Source organism: Mirounga angustirostris, unplaced genomic scaffold (assembly GCF_029215605.1).
Source record: "Mirounga angustirostris isolate CCGP_5_RB_7025 unplaced genomic scaffold, mMirAng1.0.hap1 SCAF_5, whole genome shotgun sequence".
Lineage (NCBI taxonomy): Eukaryota > Metazoa > Chordata > Mammalia > Carnivora > Phocidae > Mirounga > Mirounga angustirostris.
Genome location: NW_026991713.1, coordinates 178,233,815 through 178,251,843, shown reverse-complemented (window position 1 = coordinate 178,251,843; position 18,029 = coordinate 178,233,815). Strand labels below are relative to the sequence as shown.

At 45.6% G+C, this 18,029-nt stretch overlaps 1 protein-coding gene across 2 annotated transcripts in view; it reads right to left on the bottom strand.

The window, feature by feature from the left end:
* The window catches only part of GNA12 (G protein subunit alpha 12), a 109,402-nt gene that overhangs the window by 16,010 nt on the left and 75,363 nt on the right, over window positions 1-18,029 (bottom strand). The gene's annotated exons all lie outside the window — the stretch shown is intronic.

The following is an 18,029-nucleotide window of genomic DNA, read 5'->3' as shown; positions in this document are numbered from 1 at the left end:
ATGATTTATCCTCCTCCTTATAATGGAGCTGCCTGATTCCAAACATAGAAGCTCTAAAGCCTAGTGTCTGAAAAATCTCTTGCTTAGGCATTAGTCATTTGTTAACTCAAAACAAAGGGGATGAGTCAGAATCTTGTTTCTTCAGGTTCTTTATGGAAAGCCCCAGTACTTTTACTGACTTATTCAAGTCAAACAAAGGAAACCCCTCCCCCAAACGCAGTATCTCCCAATCTATCACTATTTACCGTATTAGAAATTAGAACCTGACAGATTTTTTTTTTTTTTAAAGATTTTATTTATTTGACAGAGCGAGATACACAGCGAGAGAGAACACAAGCAGGGGGAGTGGAAGAGGGAGAAGCAGGCCTCCTGCAGAGCAGGAAGCCCGATGCGGGGCTCGATCCCAGGACCCTGGGATCATGACCTGAGCCAAAGGCAGACGCTTAACGACTGAGCCACCCAGGTGCCACCGCGACAGAATTTAAAAATACAGGAACAGACAAGCATAAGTCTAGTTAGCCATCAGAGTGAGGACACTGTCACATGCCATGTGGTTTCTGGAAAAGTCCACTGGCCACTCCTGAGTGAATGAGAGTGAAAAAGACACAAGATTATTCAGTATTATTCTGAAAGTTGTATTGGTCTTGAGGAGCCCCTGACAAGGTCTCAGGACCGCCAGACCACACTGAGAACCACTGCCCTAGAGACCTCCGTACGTGCACCAGAATGCTCCCAGCGGCAGGATCATCAAAGCCAAAGCTGGAAAAACCCAAAGTGCGCCCCAAGTTGAATGGATACTAACTGGCAGCATCTTCTAGAACAGCACAGGAGAATGAACAAGAGGGAACTACTACCATGAGCATCACCATGATGAATCTCAAAATATTATGGTGAATGAAAAATCCCAAGCCACAGTAAAATAGTTTGATTTACATGATGCTTAAAAACTGGCAAAACTAAACCTAACAATAATTACAGTAGCTTAATACACATAAAGTGCTGACTATGTGCCCGGCGCTGATCTAAGTGCTGTATACATACTAACTCAATCCTCAAAACAATGCTTGTGGAAGGCATTACTCTTATCCCCATTTCACAGATGATAAAGCTGAGGCACAGAGGGGTTAAAACCGGGCAAGTTATAAGGTTCCTTAGGACTGCTTAGGGATACTTCGGTGGTAAATATATAGATAAAAGGAATGATGAGCCCAAATCTGAGCAGCAGTTATGGCCGGTGCAGCGGTGTATTCAACGGCAAGAGAGCGCACGGTGGACAGTAAATTACCACCAATGTTCTTCATCTGAGCAGCAGGTACAGGCATTTGGCTTATTATATTTAAACTGTGTATATGTTTTCAGACCCTCTTCTGTATTCATACAGGATAGGAGAAATACTTACATATTTTACAATTTTAAAAAAAGGAGGGGGGAGGGGGAGAGAGAGAGAAACGTAGTGAAGGGCGTCCCAGAACCACCCCTGGGCCGGTGTCTCCCTTCAATACAGCTCTCAGGAGAGTGCGAGCATCTCAGTGGGGCCGTCCTGTAGCACTTTTCCCAGATCCCCCGGTGGAGGCTGCTTGCTTCCCACCCGCCCCTTCTCCTGCCACCAGGCTGTCATGGGACTATGAACACACAAAAGCAACATAAATACTCCATTTAAAAAGTACTAAACAGGGGCGCCTGGGTGGCTCAGTCGTGAAGCGTCTGCCTTCGGCTCAGGTCATGATCCCAGGGTCCTGGGATCGAGCCCCACATCGGGCTCCCTGCTCAGTGGGAAGCCTGCTTCTCCCTCTCCCACTCCCCCTGCTTGTGTTCCCTCTCTCGCTGTCTCTGTCAAATGAATAAATCAAAAAAAAAAAAAAAGTACTAAACAGACTAGACAAGCACCTGGCACTTCAAGGTTGAGGAAGTAAGAGGCACTGGGCGAGGCAGAGTGTGTTCCTGACCGGCTGCCCGCTCCGTCCTCTGCCTCGGGGAAGAAATGGAAATGTTGACGGAGGACTAAAAAGGTAGTCTTGGGGAATTATTCAGGACTTCCAAGTACGGGAGAGATCACTTTTAGCAAACCAATTACTCAGGCCTGCTTCTAAGCAGTGCTGCCTTTGTGAGTCCATGCCCCTTCTTCTCCCAAAGGTTTGACCAGCCCTGGAATGCCGGGTGGGCCCATCACTGGTCACGGGCCGATCCAAGTCGCCAATCCTGCTGCCCCTTCCCAGACATGAGGGCAAGCACACCAGAGCCTGCAGTGCCCTTCCAGCCATCCGGACGACACCGAGGTTCTCCTCCCCTTGGGGCACGGGGCATTCTCTATCCCAAACCCCGGGACGCAGGGCCCCCGGGATGCAGGGCCAGCTGAGCTCTCAGGACGCCTCCTCCCAGAGCCGTGCAGGTCCCCCGGGCACCATCGCACAGCCCGCGAGTCCCACGAGAACCCCTCGGAAAGCCTGTGGCTGTCCCTTTAAGCCTCCCACCCTGCCCCCACGTCCCTCTCCCCTCCTTCTGCAGGCAGCTCATCCAGGGAGCTAAGTTTAGCTCCCACCACTTCCAGTCTTCCCTCCAGGGACATCCTCTGCTGGTGGGGCCGCCCCAGCAGCACTGCTTTCCGGAGGCCCAGACGCTTGCTTCGTTGGAAGCATTGAGGGGCCTGTAGAAGAAGAGCAGCCCGGCCCCCGGGAGGACAGGGGACCCCCACATACCACCGTTTCGGGCGCTGGGGGTGGCACTCTTCTGCCCGGACTCTCCCTCCCCCCAGTGCATTTTATCCTCCTCAGTCGGGACAAGGGTGGCCTGGTCAATCCTCACAGTCAGTGACTCATTTGGGGCCAGCTTGTTTTGGGCCCGAAACAAGAAAATCTAAACAGAGCCACCATACAATGCGCACCTCACAAACCCCGACCCATTTCCTCTGTCACCTGGACCTCGGCCGCGGAGTCCTTCATGACTCAGGCTCACGGAAGAAAACCCAGTATGCACAGGAGTTCATGGGAGGTTCACGTCCCAGCCTGCTGCGCCCCCTGTCACCTCCACTCAGAACCAGAACCCCGACCCAGACCTTTCTCCGGGCCGGGGCAGAAGCACATTGGGCAGGGGCTCCGAAGGGAGCGCAAGACACACACGGTTCCAAGGATGGCTGATGCGGAGACAGAATTTAAGAAACTACAGAGGGAAAAGAAGAGTAAAGAAAACCCAGGAAACATTTTTTTTTTAAGATTTTATTTTTAAGCAATCTCTACACCCAACACAGGGCTTGAACTCACAACCCCCAGACCAAGCGTTGCTGGCTCCACGCACTGAGCTGGCCAGGCCCCCAGTAAACATTATTAACCAGATGTGATCTGGGCTCCATGTTTTGTTTTGTTTTTTTTTTAGATTTTTATTTATTTATTCATGAGAGAGACAGAGAGAGAGAGAGAGAGAGAGAGAGAGAGAGGCAGAGGGAGAAGCAGGCTCCCCGCGGAGCAGGGAGCCCGATGCGGGACTCGATCCCAGGACCCTGGGATCATGACCCGAGCCGAAGGCAGACGCTTAACCATCTGAGCCACCCAGGCGCCCCGGGCTCCATGCTTTTTGAAAGAGGAAACTGAAAGGAATCTTCTGTAGCCACTGGAACTGACTTCATCACCCTCCAGAACCACTGTTAGCTAATCTATGTAATCTCTAAGATAGAAACAGCCCCCACTTCACAGTGTATGTGCTTCCAAAACCAGCCTCTCCCCACTAAACTCAAATACATTTTCACTTGATGTACAATCTGGCAACTCTTGGTCCTTCTCTCACATATACTTGAATTTGCTAACAAAACAAAACAATCTCATGAATAGCTGCCAAAATGGGCTACTGGGAAACAAAGATGATCGGCACTGCTGTAATAAAAAAGTAAACCAACAGCAACTAAAAATGTTGCCTTCGTACTTTCGGTCGTGCTTAGTGCCAAACAGCTCTTTAGATCACGACTCTGAATTCGGCTCCCAGCCACGTTGTCCCGTTGGTGGTACCAACCAGCGCCAGAGCCTAAGAACAATGCAGCCTGTCCAGCTGCCTAGCAGTCTAGCTGTGACCAGAGCCTGCAAACGACCCTTCACAAACATCACAAACGCCACAGCCTTGTCCTCATTCCTCCACAACGACCACCTCTCCCGTCAGTCCCCAACAAAATGTTTGACAGCAGAGAAATTTGTGAAATAAGACATGCCATAAATATGGACTCTAAACACCAAAAGCTCTGCCTCTGGGGTTGAGGAGGTTGACACGGGTTTCCTCTCTAGGAGGAGATACAAGGGTCTAGCAGGTGCCGGGCTAGGAGATGCTGCACAGACCCTCAAGGTATGAAAGATGGCTGATGGGGTACGTGGTTGCGTCACCACACCCCTCGCTCAGCCCCATAACGGCACCACCAGCAGCTCCTCGGGGCCAGGCACCTGATGGGCATTATCTCATTTAATCCAAACACAGTCTAGTCATTCCCATTTTCCTACTTGGAGAAACCAAAGCTTAGAAGTTCACTTGCCCAAGGTCGAAACAGCTGCTCAGCCCCAAAGGTCAAGGTCGTAAGCAGCCCACGAGCGCAGGAGGGTATAACGTGCGAGCAGTGTAACTGACCACCAAGGACCACACGCCAAGCTCTGTATTTAAGAGTTAAGTCCGAATGTGCTTCCGAAAAATTGAATTAAAAAATCGGAACGAGGACAGTAATCTCATCCGTCATATGACCTGTCAGGAAGACAGAGCTCAGAGCGGCAAGACAATGAGAGGATAAACCATCTGGACTGGGCAGAGCTCTGAAGCCAACCGCTTCCCCCTCGACAGTGGAGGAGAGCCAAAGCCAAGGGGTCAGGGTGCTCTTCAGCGGGATGTTTACCCAGCCTTATCCTCCCCCACCTCGGGCTGAACAAAAGGGAAAGAGAAGTGCTCAAAGCAGCCTTCCCTCTGCCAAAAACTGACTCATCTGCAATGCTCCAGCCTAGCTCTCTGGAGCAAAAGGCCGGCTCTGCTCGTGGAACCAACCAGAGCTGTGGCAGGCCGGGAGGGGAGGGGGCCAGGGGCAGGAGGCCAGAGGCAGGGATGCCCCAGACGCTCTGGCCGCTGAGCCAGTGTCCAGCTCCTCATAAAGAGCCCTTGTGCTTGATGTCCTCGCCACCAGGGCTGAAGGCTGAGGGTTCCGGTGCTCTCGGACCACAGGACCACGGACTCAGCACCCACCCCTGCGCAAATACCCTGAAGTCCTCTCTCCTTCCAGAATCACTGAAAAAGTCTCTGCTGACAAAGTCCGCAGGGTTCACGAGACCCCTTCCCCACCACAAAAGCCCCAGGAAGCACACAGAGAAGTGTAAACGCCAAAGGTGACTCACAGGAGACCTGATGCCCCACAGCATGTGGGGGGAGCTGAGGGAGACCCAGACAGACCGCGTCTTGTGGCGCGAATACTGGCGTGCGCTCGGCACAGTTTACATGCTTCATCTGGCGGATGACGCTCAAACCTCCGGCACAGGTAGCCCACAAAGGGTTTCTTCCTTTGGCCGCGCCAGCTGTCTGAGTAAACACTTGGTCAGAAAAAGCTCCCCGAACTCCCTCACCCCGGCAACAGGGCAGTTCTGTCGAGGGGACGAAGCTCTCATACATGTGCACAAACGTTTTTTTGACTCTGCATAGTCCTATGATCTAAAGCTAGCTGAAAACAAAAAATAATTATTCCAAGGCCCAAAATACCTGGAGAGAGCCACGCAAAGATTTACATTTTCTAGATAACGCATCATAAAGAAGATTCTGGAAGCAGGAACCTACTGGTTATTGTGTTAACTATCAGATCATGCCAGGGTGCTTAAACATCTGGAACCTTCACTAACTGCTCTTAATTAACTTAAAAAAAAAATCACATTAGTGAACCTCTACCCTAGAAAAGATTACCTCACAAAACAAAATGAGCAAAATGATCTTTATTTAGGTTCTGGTTTGTCACTAAGGGAGAGAGTTCAGTACAAGATGCGTCTGTCAAAACCACCGTAAAAGCAACGTTCAGGTCAAGGCAAAAGAAAGTTTACATAATTACTTTTGTGGAATTGATCTGCTCAGCAATCTGGAGATTAGACCACAGTCACTAACTAAAGGTCCTGATCAATTCCTTTTTTTTTTTTCCCCTCTGCAGTGGAAAATTGGATGTGAAATAAACATCCAGTCCACTTTCTGCCTTCAAGGATCAGCACCAGCTAGGGGCGCCTGGGTGGCTCAGTGGGTTAAGCATCTGCCTTCAGCTCCGGTCACGATCATCTCAGGGTCCTGGGATGGAGTCCTGCATCGGGCTCCCTGCTCAGCGGGGAATCTGCTTCTCTCTCTGCATCTCTCTCTCTCCCTCTCACACACACTCTCAAAAAAAAAAAAAAAAAAAAAAATCAGTGCCAGCCAGAGGGCAATTAGAATTTGGACCTCACGAGCAAAGTGCCACCTACCGGAGTGTGCTCTTCATGGAACATCCACAAATGTGCATAAACCCCAATTCAGGCTACTTTTGGGGTACCTCCTTAGAACAACATCAGGGATTTGTCCAGGAACAGAGCCAAAGGAAACACAAGCCACCCACAGCCTGAGCAGCAGGAACCTCCTGGACAAAGGGGACATTTGAAAGGTGTCAATAAATTGCTTCTCAAAGCAACATGTTTTCCACCTCAAATGGAGAATTTTGCTTGATATTTCCAAAAAATGTTTTTAAACTCAGTAAATAAAGGAGTGAATTGTAGGGTTATTTCACAAAATATTGCTTCTTAAAGCTCAGGGAAGACACACTATTTTATCACATTCTGCACTGAAACTAGTGAACGATGTTCCTTTTAAACATAGAACATTCAGGGGCGCCTGGGTGGCTCAGTCGGTTAAGTGGCTGCCTTCGGCTCAGGTCATGATCCTGGGGTCCTGGGATCGAGCCCCACGTCCGGCTCCCTGCTCAGCGGAGAGCCTGCTTCTCCCTCTCCCTCTGCCTGCCACTCTGCCTACTTGTGCTCTCTATCAAATAAATAAATAAAATCTTTAAAAAAAACAAACAAACCATAGAACATTCATGGAGAAGACAAAGTATAGATTAAAAAAAAAAAAACTCCCCCCCCCCCCAAACCAGAAAAGCAGTTTTGGTGATCAGCCTCACCTGAGGCTGACAGGAGCATTAATGACGGGGTAAGGGGAAACCTTACTGTTTGATACTGACCCCCGCCCTCCGCTGAGCTTACTTGGGAAGGCTAACTCACTCCTTTCTTTCACTAAAAGGATCAAACTCACCCTCCTTAAGAGATCCTGAATTCTTACTGTAAAAATCACCTCCAAAGAGCAAAACTTCATCTCTCTTGGTGGCACCTTTAATACCGATTTTCTTTTAAAAAGCTAAGGATGTTCATAACAGCATCCTTCTTAGCAGCCAGAGAATGTAAAACAGCTCACATGTCCATCACACATGGGTGAAGAGATAAAACGTGGTTTATCCACATCATGGAATACTAGTCAGTGATGAAAATGAAGAAAGTGCCGACCCAGGCTGCAGCAGGAAGGAACCTCAAACACATCATGCAGAAGGAAGGAAGGAAGCCGGACACTAAAGGCCAAATACTGCATGACTCCATTCATATGAAATATCCAGACAATCGACAGAGGCAGGGTGGATGGGGGGCTGCCTAGGGCTCTGGGCTGGGGTTATGAGGACACAGGTGCGAGGGACCTCACTGGGTGAGGGAAACGTCCGACATCTCACGGTAGTTAAATCTGCTAAGTCACTGAATAGTACACTTAGAAAAAGCTGCCTAAGTTTCCATAAAACCAAGTTATTAACTCAAGAATGCTCCTGTTCTGCTCATACTGAGAATTAATCATCTCCATTTAATAATAACTCCTAAGTAGTTCAAGTCTGAGAACTATTTCAGTGGCTCAAAATTTTCGTGGCAGGTAAAGCTCCAATTACAAAGTCGGCTATGGGGCCGTTTTCATCTTTATTAAACCACCGTTATTTAACAAAACAGCAGCAGGATGTTAAACAGACCCTGAATGTCAACGAAAAGGATCTCCAGTTAGTAACCCTACACGGAGTGACAGGCTTCTGTCTGTTCCCCTCAAAGGGCCGTGCCGGGCCCGGGAAGTGGGCCGCGGGCACAGCGTCTCCCTGTGCTCATACAGTTTTGGCCTCGTAGAACCCCCTGAAAGAGAAAGGCAGGAGCCAGGGTTTTTGGTTCGGTATAGCTGCTAGTCTGGGGATTCCTTCCCAAAGTGCATCGTCTCTGACAGCACTCTCGTCCACGTCCGAGTGTCTGCACGGGGGGCAACCCTCCTCCTGAAGGACAGGTGCGGCCACACACGGCCCAGGAGCCTGGCGGCCTGTGTTTTACACATTCTTCTCACATTTATTTACTGTCAGACTCCTTTTTCCTGTGAGACGAAAACTGTAACTTCTTTTAAATATGAGGGGGGAAGAAAGCCCTTTTTACAGTATGTCCTTGCAAAAAAAGGGGGCAAAATCATTACCTTTATAATTCACTAAAACCATTTTGGCACCTGATGGGAACTATGTCAGGACACATGTGTCTTACAACTTTGAGGTAGAGAGATGGCAAAGATTAAAAAAAAAAAAGCATTCAGAAAAAAACTGTATGAGAAAGAAGGTGGGGGAGGGGGGAGAGAGGAGGGGAGAGAGGGAGGGAAGGAGAGAGGGAGGGAGGGAGGGAAGGAGAGAGGGAGTGGGAAGGAGAGAGGGAGGGAAGGAGAGGGGAAGGAGAGGGGGGAGGAGAGAGGGAGGGGGGAAGGAGAGAGGGAGGGGGGAAGGAGAGAGGGAGGGGGAAGGAGAGAGGGAGGGGGGAAGGAGAGGGGGGAGGGGGGAAGGAGAGGGGGGAGGAGAGAGGGAGAGAAGGAGAGAGGGAGGGAGGGAGCCATTCTGCGGCCGGTGAGGCAGAGGGCAGTTCTCAGAATACCTCTTGTGACTTTTCTGTGAGTTCGAAATGATCTCCAAGAGTTAAAAGAAATAGAACCGTAGATCTTTGGTACTTGTGAGAACACGAGCGTGGATGTGTCGGAGGAAGGTGGCTAACAATATTCAAAAAGCCAGCCAAGTCAATGCCTACTCAGTCTGTTTCAAGAAATTCTCTCATCGATATGAAGACAGTGCCGTGTCTGCAGAAGCGCTGCCTTAGGGACTCCCAGATAAAACAAATCGTGTCTGCAGGTCATGTATTTAACTGTCGCATAAAGATGCTGTCGGAGAAGGAGTCCGGAGCTCTCCTGCAAAGGTCGCTGTGCCTTTTCTAGAAGTCTCCCAAGGCTGCTGCACTGGCCTCTTCACCGGTTTATTATTCACTGAGATGTGCATCTGACGTTCCTGGAGATCTGCTGACCAGATCACAGTTAAGATTCTGTATGAAGTTTATTCGGTCAATTATCTGAATCCTCCAAACCACAGTGGAGCTCCGCCTTTATTTAGACTTCAGGCTTCTCTCTGTTGCCGCTGGGTATCAGGTTGTCCTTTGTTTCTAACATATCAATTAGTTACTTTCTCTACCATAGTTTAGGGATCCACAATCATGCTTTTACTTGACTTAATGCTAAAGAATTTCCTCTCATTCAAATATTTTGCTAAAATCGTAACTTTAAAAAAAAGTTCCCCCCAAACGTATAAGACTTTAATTCTAATATTCTTAGTTGAGGGAAAGAAACCCAAAACATTTCTAATGCAGAGCCTATCAGCTAGTTTAATCAAAGCCAGGGTCCGCCCTCTGAGCTGGGGCTGCACATGAATGTGTCCCCATCTCTTGGCTCCTCTGTAAGCCTGAGGGGAGCTGGTTTTTTCGCCCCAGCTGGGTACCAGGCAGCATCTGAAGTACCTCTCATTTCTCACAGCACGTGCCAATGAATCCTGACAGGAATGCAGAGATTAATTACAGCTGGACTTGCTTTGCCCAATCCTCTTAGTGAATGGAGGCCCTGGAGATTTAAGGAAGCATTCATTATTTAAAATGCTTTCTGTTCAGGCTGAGGGCAGGAAGTGTTGAGGTAGGTCTACTGCATTTTGTATGGTGACAAAGGAACAATCTGTATCCTGAAGAAAATGGGGATCCTTCCTAAAGGGAAGCGAAGCCCAACCCCTGGGGCCCCAATTAAGTTCTCCCCAAATTTTCACCCTTGACATTTATAATCACTTTTGGGGAAAGTAACATTAATTTTGCCAGGCTGATGGCAAAAGTCAAAACAGGAAAACTTTGTCGAATGAATGAATGGGCAAGGAATGAATAGTGGGTACTCTCTAAACTCAAGAACTCACTTCTGGATTTCGTGACTCAAATATTCAGTTAAAGGTGAAGAAAATCACCACTTACAAGCAGGGAGGTCTGCATCCGGTGTTTATCCCCAGCAACATATCTTGTTGTATGTTGCATATTACCACACACACATCTACCTTTTTTTTTTTTTTTTTTAGAATTGTGGTGAAAACACATAAAATAAGCCATCCTAACTGTTTCTAAGTGTACAGTTCAGGAGTGTTCAGTCTATTCACACAGTCGTGAAACAGATCTCCAGAATGTTTTCATCGTGAAAATCTGAAACTCTTCACTACCACCCACAGCTCCCTGCCATGCTGCTCCCCAGCCCCCACCCCCGGGACCGCTATTCCACGCTCTGGCTTTATGAATCTACCTTACATACCTTTGGTGAACCTCGATGCTCTTTTCTATCGCAGTTGGACTGTTTTTACAATCGCACCCACAGTGAAGGTATAAGAGTTCCAAATTCTCCCAGTCCTCACCAACACCTGTTAACTCCTGGGTTTTTTTTTTTTTTTTTAAAGATTTTATTTATTTATTTGAGACAGAGAGAATGAGAGAGAGAGAACACATGAGAGGGGATATGGTCAGAGGCAGAAGCAGGCTCCCTGCCGAGCAGGGAGCCTGATGCGGGACTCGATCCTGGGACTCCAGGATCATGACCTGAGCTGAAGGCAGTCGCTTAACCAACTGAGCCACCCAGGCGCCCTGGGTTTTTGATAGTAGCCATCCTAATGGGTGTGAGGTGATATCTCATTATGGTTTTATTATTTCTTTGATGATTACTGATGTTGAGCATCTTTTCATACAGTGTTGGCCATTTTTGTATGAAAGATCCATTTGAATCCTTTGTCTGTTTTTTAATAGGGTGATTTTGTTGTTGTTGAGTTGTAGTTTTTTAAAAATATATTCTGGATATGAACTCCTCATCAGATATGTGACTTGTAAACATTTTCTCCCATTCCATCGGTTGTCTTTTCGTTCTGTTATGTCCTTTGATGCACAAAGCTTTTTAAGTTTGATGTAGTTCTCTTGGTCTGTTCTTGCTTCGGCTGCTTGTGCTATCGGTGTCTTATTCAAGAAGTCACTGCCAAGTCCAGTGTCATGAAGTTTTCCCCTAATTTTCTTCTAAGAGTTTTATAGTTCTAGTCTTAGGGTTAGGTCTGCAATCCATTTGGAGCTATTTTTTTTTTTTTTTTAAGATCTTATTTATTTATTTGTCAGAGAGAGAGAGCGCGAGTACAAGCGGGGAGCGGCAGGCAGAGGGAGAGGGAGAAGCAGGCTCCCCGCTGAGCAAGGAGTCCGATGCGGGGCTCGATCCCAGGACCCTGGGATCATGACCTGAGCCGAAGGCAGACGCTTAACCGACTGAGCCTCCCAGGTGTCCCTTGGAGCTAATTTTTGTATGTGGTATAAGGGCCCATATTTTTAAAAATAGAATTTTTTATATAGCATTCCACTGAATAAATGTGTAAAAATCTGACCCTATCAACAGCCATTTGGCATATTTCCACTGTTTTGCTATTGCAAACCATGGCGACACAAATGTCCTTTACCTGAAGCCCCTCACACACGAGAGCAAATATCTCCTAGTTTTTTAGGAGTTAAAATTAACTTTTGGCCAGCTTATTTCAAATTTCATGTTTTACCTCTTCACTACTTCATGGGTATTGCCAATCCCTTACCTTGAAAACATCTGGACTAGATAGATGTATTCTGGAATTCAGAAATTTTCAGATTTGGGAGAAGTAATATGGTTCATATGCTCTACATTACAAAATGTCCCCAGTTGGGACCTCGGGGAGCACCTTATAATCAAATATGCTAATACTCGTGTAGTAACATACATATATATATGTAACACACACACACACACACACACAGAGGAATATTTAAGACCAGTGGGGAGGTAGACTATAAATGCCTGAAAGTAAGTGAGATTAGGCTTTGCCAACAAGCAAGTGCAGGTCAGGTCAAATTGGGTTTTGCTACACTTAGTGGCTAAGGAATTGCTAATTCGATTCTGTATCTTTCAGCTTCACTGTCATTGAGTTTAACCTAATGAAGGTGAGGAACCTTCCATTTTAGGTCCTGCCTTAGCAGGCTAAGGTTTTCCTGTTATTTCTCTGGTGCAGGGAACTCAGTGAAACACTAACTACACTGAGGACTGCTCAGAATGGAAATATCCAAAAGTCCTCTGAGATCTGCCCTTAAAAATCATGGACAGAAGACACAGGGAAAAAAATAATTATTAGAATGAAGCCAAATGCTAATAGTGATCATTTCTTTTCTCTTCCACAATTGTTATACTGCAATTATAGACATTAAAAAAAATTCATTCATTTATGGGGCACCTGAGTGGCTCAGTCAGTTAAGCATCTGCCTTCGGCTCAGGTCATGATCTCAGGGTCCTAGGACGGAGCCCCAGTTGGGCTCTCTGCTCAGCGGGGGGCCTGCTTCTCCCTCTCCTGTTCCCCTTGCTTGTGCTCTCTCTCTCCCTTTGTCAAATAAATAAAATCTTAAAAAAATTCATTCATTTATAAAACTAGGTAACCAATGAACACATACAGGTAAAAAATTTTTAAACACGGATAAAAGAGCATTCATACTCATCCCACAAGTTAACTACTATTATCAGTTTGGTACATACTCTTCCAGACCTTTGTCTCTAAATTCAATGTGCAGATGTAGGCATAGAAATTTATAGTTTTAGTCTTTGTTTAGCTTTCCATAAACGGGATCAAATGCTACATATCATTTTTCAACTAAGATTCTATCATGTCTTAGAGTGATGTGAACCTTCACTCCTTCTAAGCACCACCCAGGATCCTGAAGGCTGACACAGGCCATGTACTGACTTAGGGCTACTGGGGGATGTTTCTACAGTTAAAGTCTCTGCTATCACCATCAATGCCACAGCAACTGTCCCCATAGTGCCCTCCTGGGACACGTGTGACCATAAGCTCCGTTCCTGCACACACAACTGCCGACCCAGAGCCATCTACATTTGTAACAGCTCTGGCAAGTTGTCCTGCCAAAAGGTTCTACCAATTTATATCCCAGTGAACAAAGGCTGAAGGTATCTATTTTCCCATGGCCTCGCCACACTGGACATTAGCAATCTAATTTCTTCTTTTCTTTCCCCTACCCACAATTTGTGGGTGAAAAGTGATCTTTCATTACTTTTTAAGTCTGGGTTTTTTTGGGGAAGGGAGGATTAAGCACTTTTCATACTTATAAAAAGCAAACACTTTATAGTAAAATGTCATAAAAATAGACCGTTGTAACATGCAGAGGTAGGATCCAGTTCCGACTATAGACTGACTTAGCATTATGAGGAAAATGGACTATATGCTCGACATTAAGATGCACAGATAGCCATGCATAAATCTAAAATGCATGACTTTACTCAAGGTCACTGCCACATTATAAATAGGATAACCATATGCCCCAGTTTGCCCTGGAGCACCCCATTTCAAGCTTACTGTCCTGGTAAAATTATTAGCAGGGTTGGTTTTGTTTTTTTTTTTCCCCACTCACAACATGCCCTGATTTGGGTCATCAAATTCCATGCTCGCATAAATTTTACATGTAGATACACTGTGGCTCAGTAGTCACTAGAACCCCATCAGGTTTGAAAGAGTTCAGGTGTGACATCACTCAGCAAGGCTGGTTATAGGGCAATGCGGGTCCCCTGGAGTCGGCCTCACTTGTTAGTTTGAGACCTCGCTAAGTTCCTGAAAGCTAATGGGAAATGTGCCTCTAACTGTTTCTCCATGCAGAATTATTACAAATCAGAATTACGACACCCATTTGCTCCGGCACTGTTCTCTACTTAAATGCCAAGCTGTTATGTAGCATTTTGGCAGTGTTTTAAGATCGTATGAACACGGATCTTGTGAGCATTAGGCTCTGATGACTTCCTGTCACAGCAATCTCAGGAGGAATAAAATTAGGGAATGAAATTATTAAAATCGAAGGAAAGAGCCTGACGTACAGAGCTCAGGAATCTCCAACACGCAAACTGCACTTCATTCAGCTCTCCAGACAAACAAAAAACAACATCCCGTGTGCCTGAAGTTGCAGAACTACAACCAAGTCTACTGTTGACTGTGGATAGACTGAATTGCACAAGGTAGGCATACTGCTTTATCATCTACTGTTTCTCTATCCCTCCCTTATCCTGTCATCTCTCCTAATAAAATATTTCTGCCTTCCACATTTGGGACACATGGTTTGTCTTTCTTTTCCATAAAAGGAAAAGAAAAAAAAAGTCCAGATAATTAAACTTTTCTAATGGGTGCCCATAGTTTCAACTTCTGCACCGCACTTTCCACTTGAAGGACACACGTTCCATGGCGGCTGTTGTGATGTCACATCGGTCCAGGAGAAGAAGCGTTAAAGCAGCTTGCCTGGGAAACACATCCGGCCGACTACGCTCACTGGCATATTTTCTACAACAGACATAAACTCGGAAAGTACTAAATAAATCCCAGTCTTCAAACAATTACACTTAAATGTTCTATTTAAATCACCAGCTACGACACAGCCGCCTTCCGGGGCCAGTTATCAGGATCAGTCTAGTCTATGGAGGAGAGGCCGGCCGAGGGGGGCACTTAGGGCCCTCAGATGACCCCGACCCTGTGGTGAAAGGAAGAAACTTCTGGAACGACAGCACAGATGAAGTGAGATTGCTCTGTCCTGGGAGCTCTTAAAGAAAGGCGGTCTCTTCCTTCCCCTCCCCAACCATCAAGGCAGAGAGATCCCAGGCCTTGCTGAACTGAGTATGTAAACAAAGACAGTGACGTTCAAAGAAGGCTCTGTTCAATGAGTGACTTTCATAAGGCACCAGGAAAAGAACCCACTTAAAATCTGACCCGGTGAATGAAGAGCATTATCTTTTTTTTTCCTTTAAAAGGGCCTGAGGTATAACTGACAAGCTCAGAACCGCACATACACCAAGTGTGCAACGTGCTAGCCTGTGGCATGTGCATACTTGGGACTGTTGTGGCAGCTCCGAGTGTCCCTTCTTTCCCGCACTCCCTTCCTGGCCCCAGGCAACACTGACCTGCTTCTGACACTGTGTACTAGCCTGTACCTTCTAGAATTCTACATCAATAAAATCAGATAGCGTGCATCCATGTTTGTCTGGCTCCTTCATGCAGCATAATCTGCCCACACTGTTGCGGGTTTGCACTGTCTGTTCCTTTTACTGAGTGGCAGCCGCGTAGATGGGTAGGCCCTTCATCTGTTACCCCTTCATTTGTTGACGGGCAAGTTAGCAGTTTGCAGCTACTGCAAATAAAGCCGCTCTCAACATCTGTGTACGAGTCTTTGTGGGGACATATATTTGCATTTCTGTTCAATAAATACCTAGAAGTAGAACGGCTCGCTCACAGAAGTGTAGGTTGAACTTTTAATAAAGTGCCTCACGCTTTTCCAAGGCAGCAGTTCCGTTTTATGTTCCCGCCAGCAGCCTTGGAGAACTCCAACTCCTCCACATCACCCCTCCGTAGGGTCAGCCCTCCTAACGGTGCAGCGGGACCTGCATGTACGCACGGAAGGGATACTGACTCAATCTTTTCACGCTTAATGACTGAGCCACCCAGGCGCCCCTTATTACTGAGTTTTAAAGAGTTCTGTAGATATTCTAGATACAAATCTTTTACCAGATAGATAACTGCAAATAATTAACTTTCATTCTCTTAAAAGTGTCTTGCAAATGCAGATTTTAATTGTTGGACCTTGATTTGATTTTAGTTAAACATGTTATGGTAAAAAATAAACAAAATATAAATTTTGGATTCTCTATTCCATTCCAGGGACCCACTTGTCTATCATTATGCCAATCCTATGCTATCTTAATTACGTAGATTTATAGTGAGTCTTGGAATCAGGTAGTGTGGTATTCTTTGTTATTCTTTTTCAAAGTTGTGGCTACTCTAGGTTCTTTGCATTTCCATATAAATTTCAGAATCAAATTGTCAATTTCTACAAAAAGCCCACTGCGATTTTGTTGAACCTATAGATCAATTAGGGGAGAATAGATATATTGACATTTCAAGTCTTCTGACTCCTGTACATGGTATATCTGTCTATATATTTAGATCTTTTATTTATTATTTATCTACACATCTATTTATTTAGATCTCAGCTGTGTTTTTGTAATTTTTCAGTAGACTGCAAGATTCTACACATCTTTTATTAAATTTAATGCAAAGTATGTCATAGATTTTATGCTACTATAAAGGCTATTTTTATGCCAATTTTTGATTATTCATTGCTAATACATAAAAATACAATTATTTTTCAAAAAGACTGAAATTGAGAAGAAGGTACAGAGATTTCCCAAAAACCTCCAGCCCCCACCATGTACAACCTCCCTGATCAACATCATTCACCAGAATGGAACTTTTTTTTTTTTAAACCAAAAATGAGCCTGCACTGACACATCATAATCACCCAAAGTCCATAGTTTACCTGGGGGTTCACTCTTGGTGGTGCACGTCGGATGGGTTTGGACAAAAGTATAATGAGATGTTTCTACTGTTTTACAAAATCCTCTGGCCTATGCATTCATCACCCCCTACCCTGTGCCAGCCCCAACCACTGATCTGTTTCCTATTTTTGCCTTTTCCAGAATGTCATAATAGATGGAATCCTGCAGGAGGGAACCTGTTCAGATTGGCTTCTTTCACTTAGTAGTATGCATTTAAGGTTCTTCCATGTCTTATCATGGCTTCATAGCTCATTTCTTTTTATTTCTTTTATTATTTAAAAAATTTTTTTGCGCCAGCTGTGGGCACGGTAAGTGCCAAGCTTGCCTTGGACACTGGGTTCTTTTCTCCCCTTTTCCTCCCTCCCTCTTTCCTGGAAGGCTCAGAAGCTTCTTTCTAGAGCAGAATAATATTCCACTGTCTGAACGGACTAGAGTTTATTAATGCATCCGCCTACAGAAGGACATCTTAGTTGTTTCTAAGTTTGGGCACTTATGAAAAGAGCTGCTATAAATATGCATGTGCAGGTTTTTGTGTGGATGTACATTTTCAGTTCCCTGGGTAAACACCTCAGAGCATGACTGCTGAATCACATGCTAAGATTATGTCTGATTTTGTAAGAAACCACCAAAGTGTCTTCCAGAATGGCTGTAGCATTTTGCATTCCCACCAGCAATGTTTGAGAATTCCTGTTGCTCCACATCCTTAACAGCATTTAGTGCTGTCAGCATTCTGGATTTGGGCCATTCTCGTAGGTGCGTGGTGGTAGCTCACTGTTTTAACTTTCATTTCCCTGATGACATACAATGTGGAACATCTTTCCATGTGCGTACTTGCCATCTGTTTATCTTGTCTGTTAAGGTCGCTGGCCCATTTTTTAATCAGGCTGTTTTCTTACTGTTGAGTTTTAAGAGTTCTTTGTGTTTAAGATAACATGCCTTTATCAGGTATGTATTCTGCAAATATTTTCTAACAGTCTGTGTGGTTCATCTTCTTATTCACTTGACATTGTGTTTTGTAGTGTAAGTTTTTAATTTTAATGAAGTCCAGCATAGCTATTCTTTCTTTCATGGATCAGGTCTTTGGTGTCGTCACTAAAAGGCATCACCACCACACCCAAAGTCATCTAGGTTTTCTCCTATGATCTTCCAGGAGTTTTACAGTTTTGCATTTACATTCAGGTTTGTGATCATTTCTGAGTTTGTGATGGGAGTAAGGTCTGTGTCTAGATTCTTTCTTTCTTCTTCTTTTG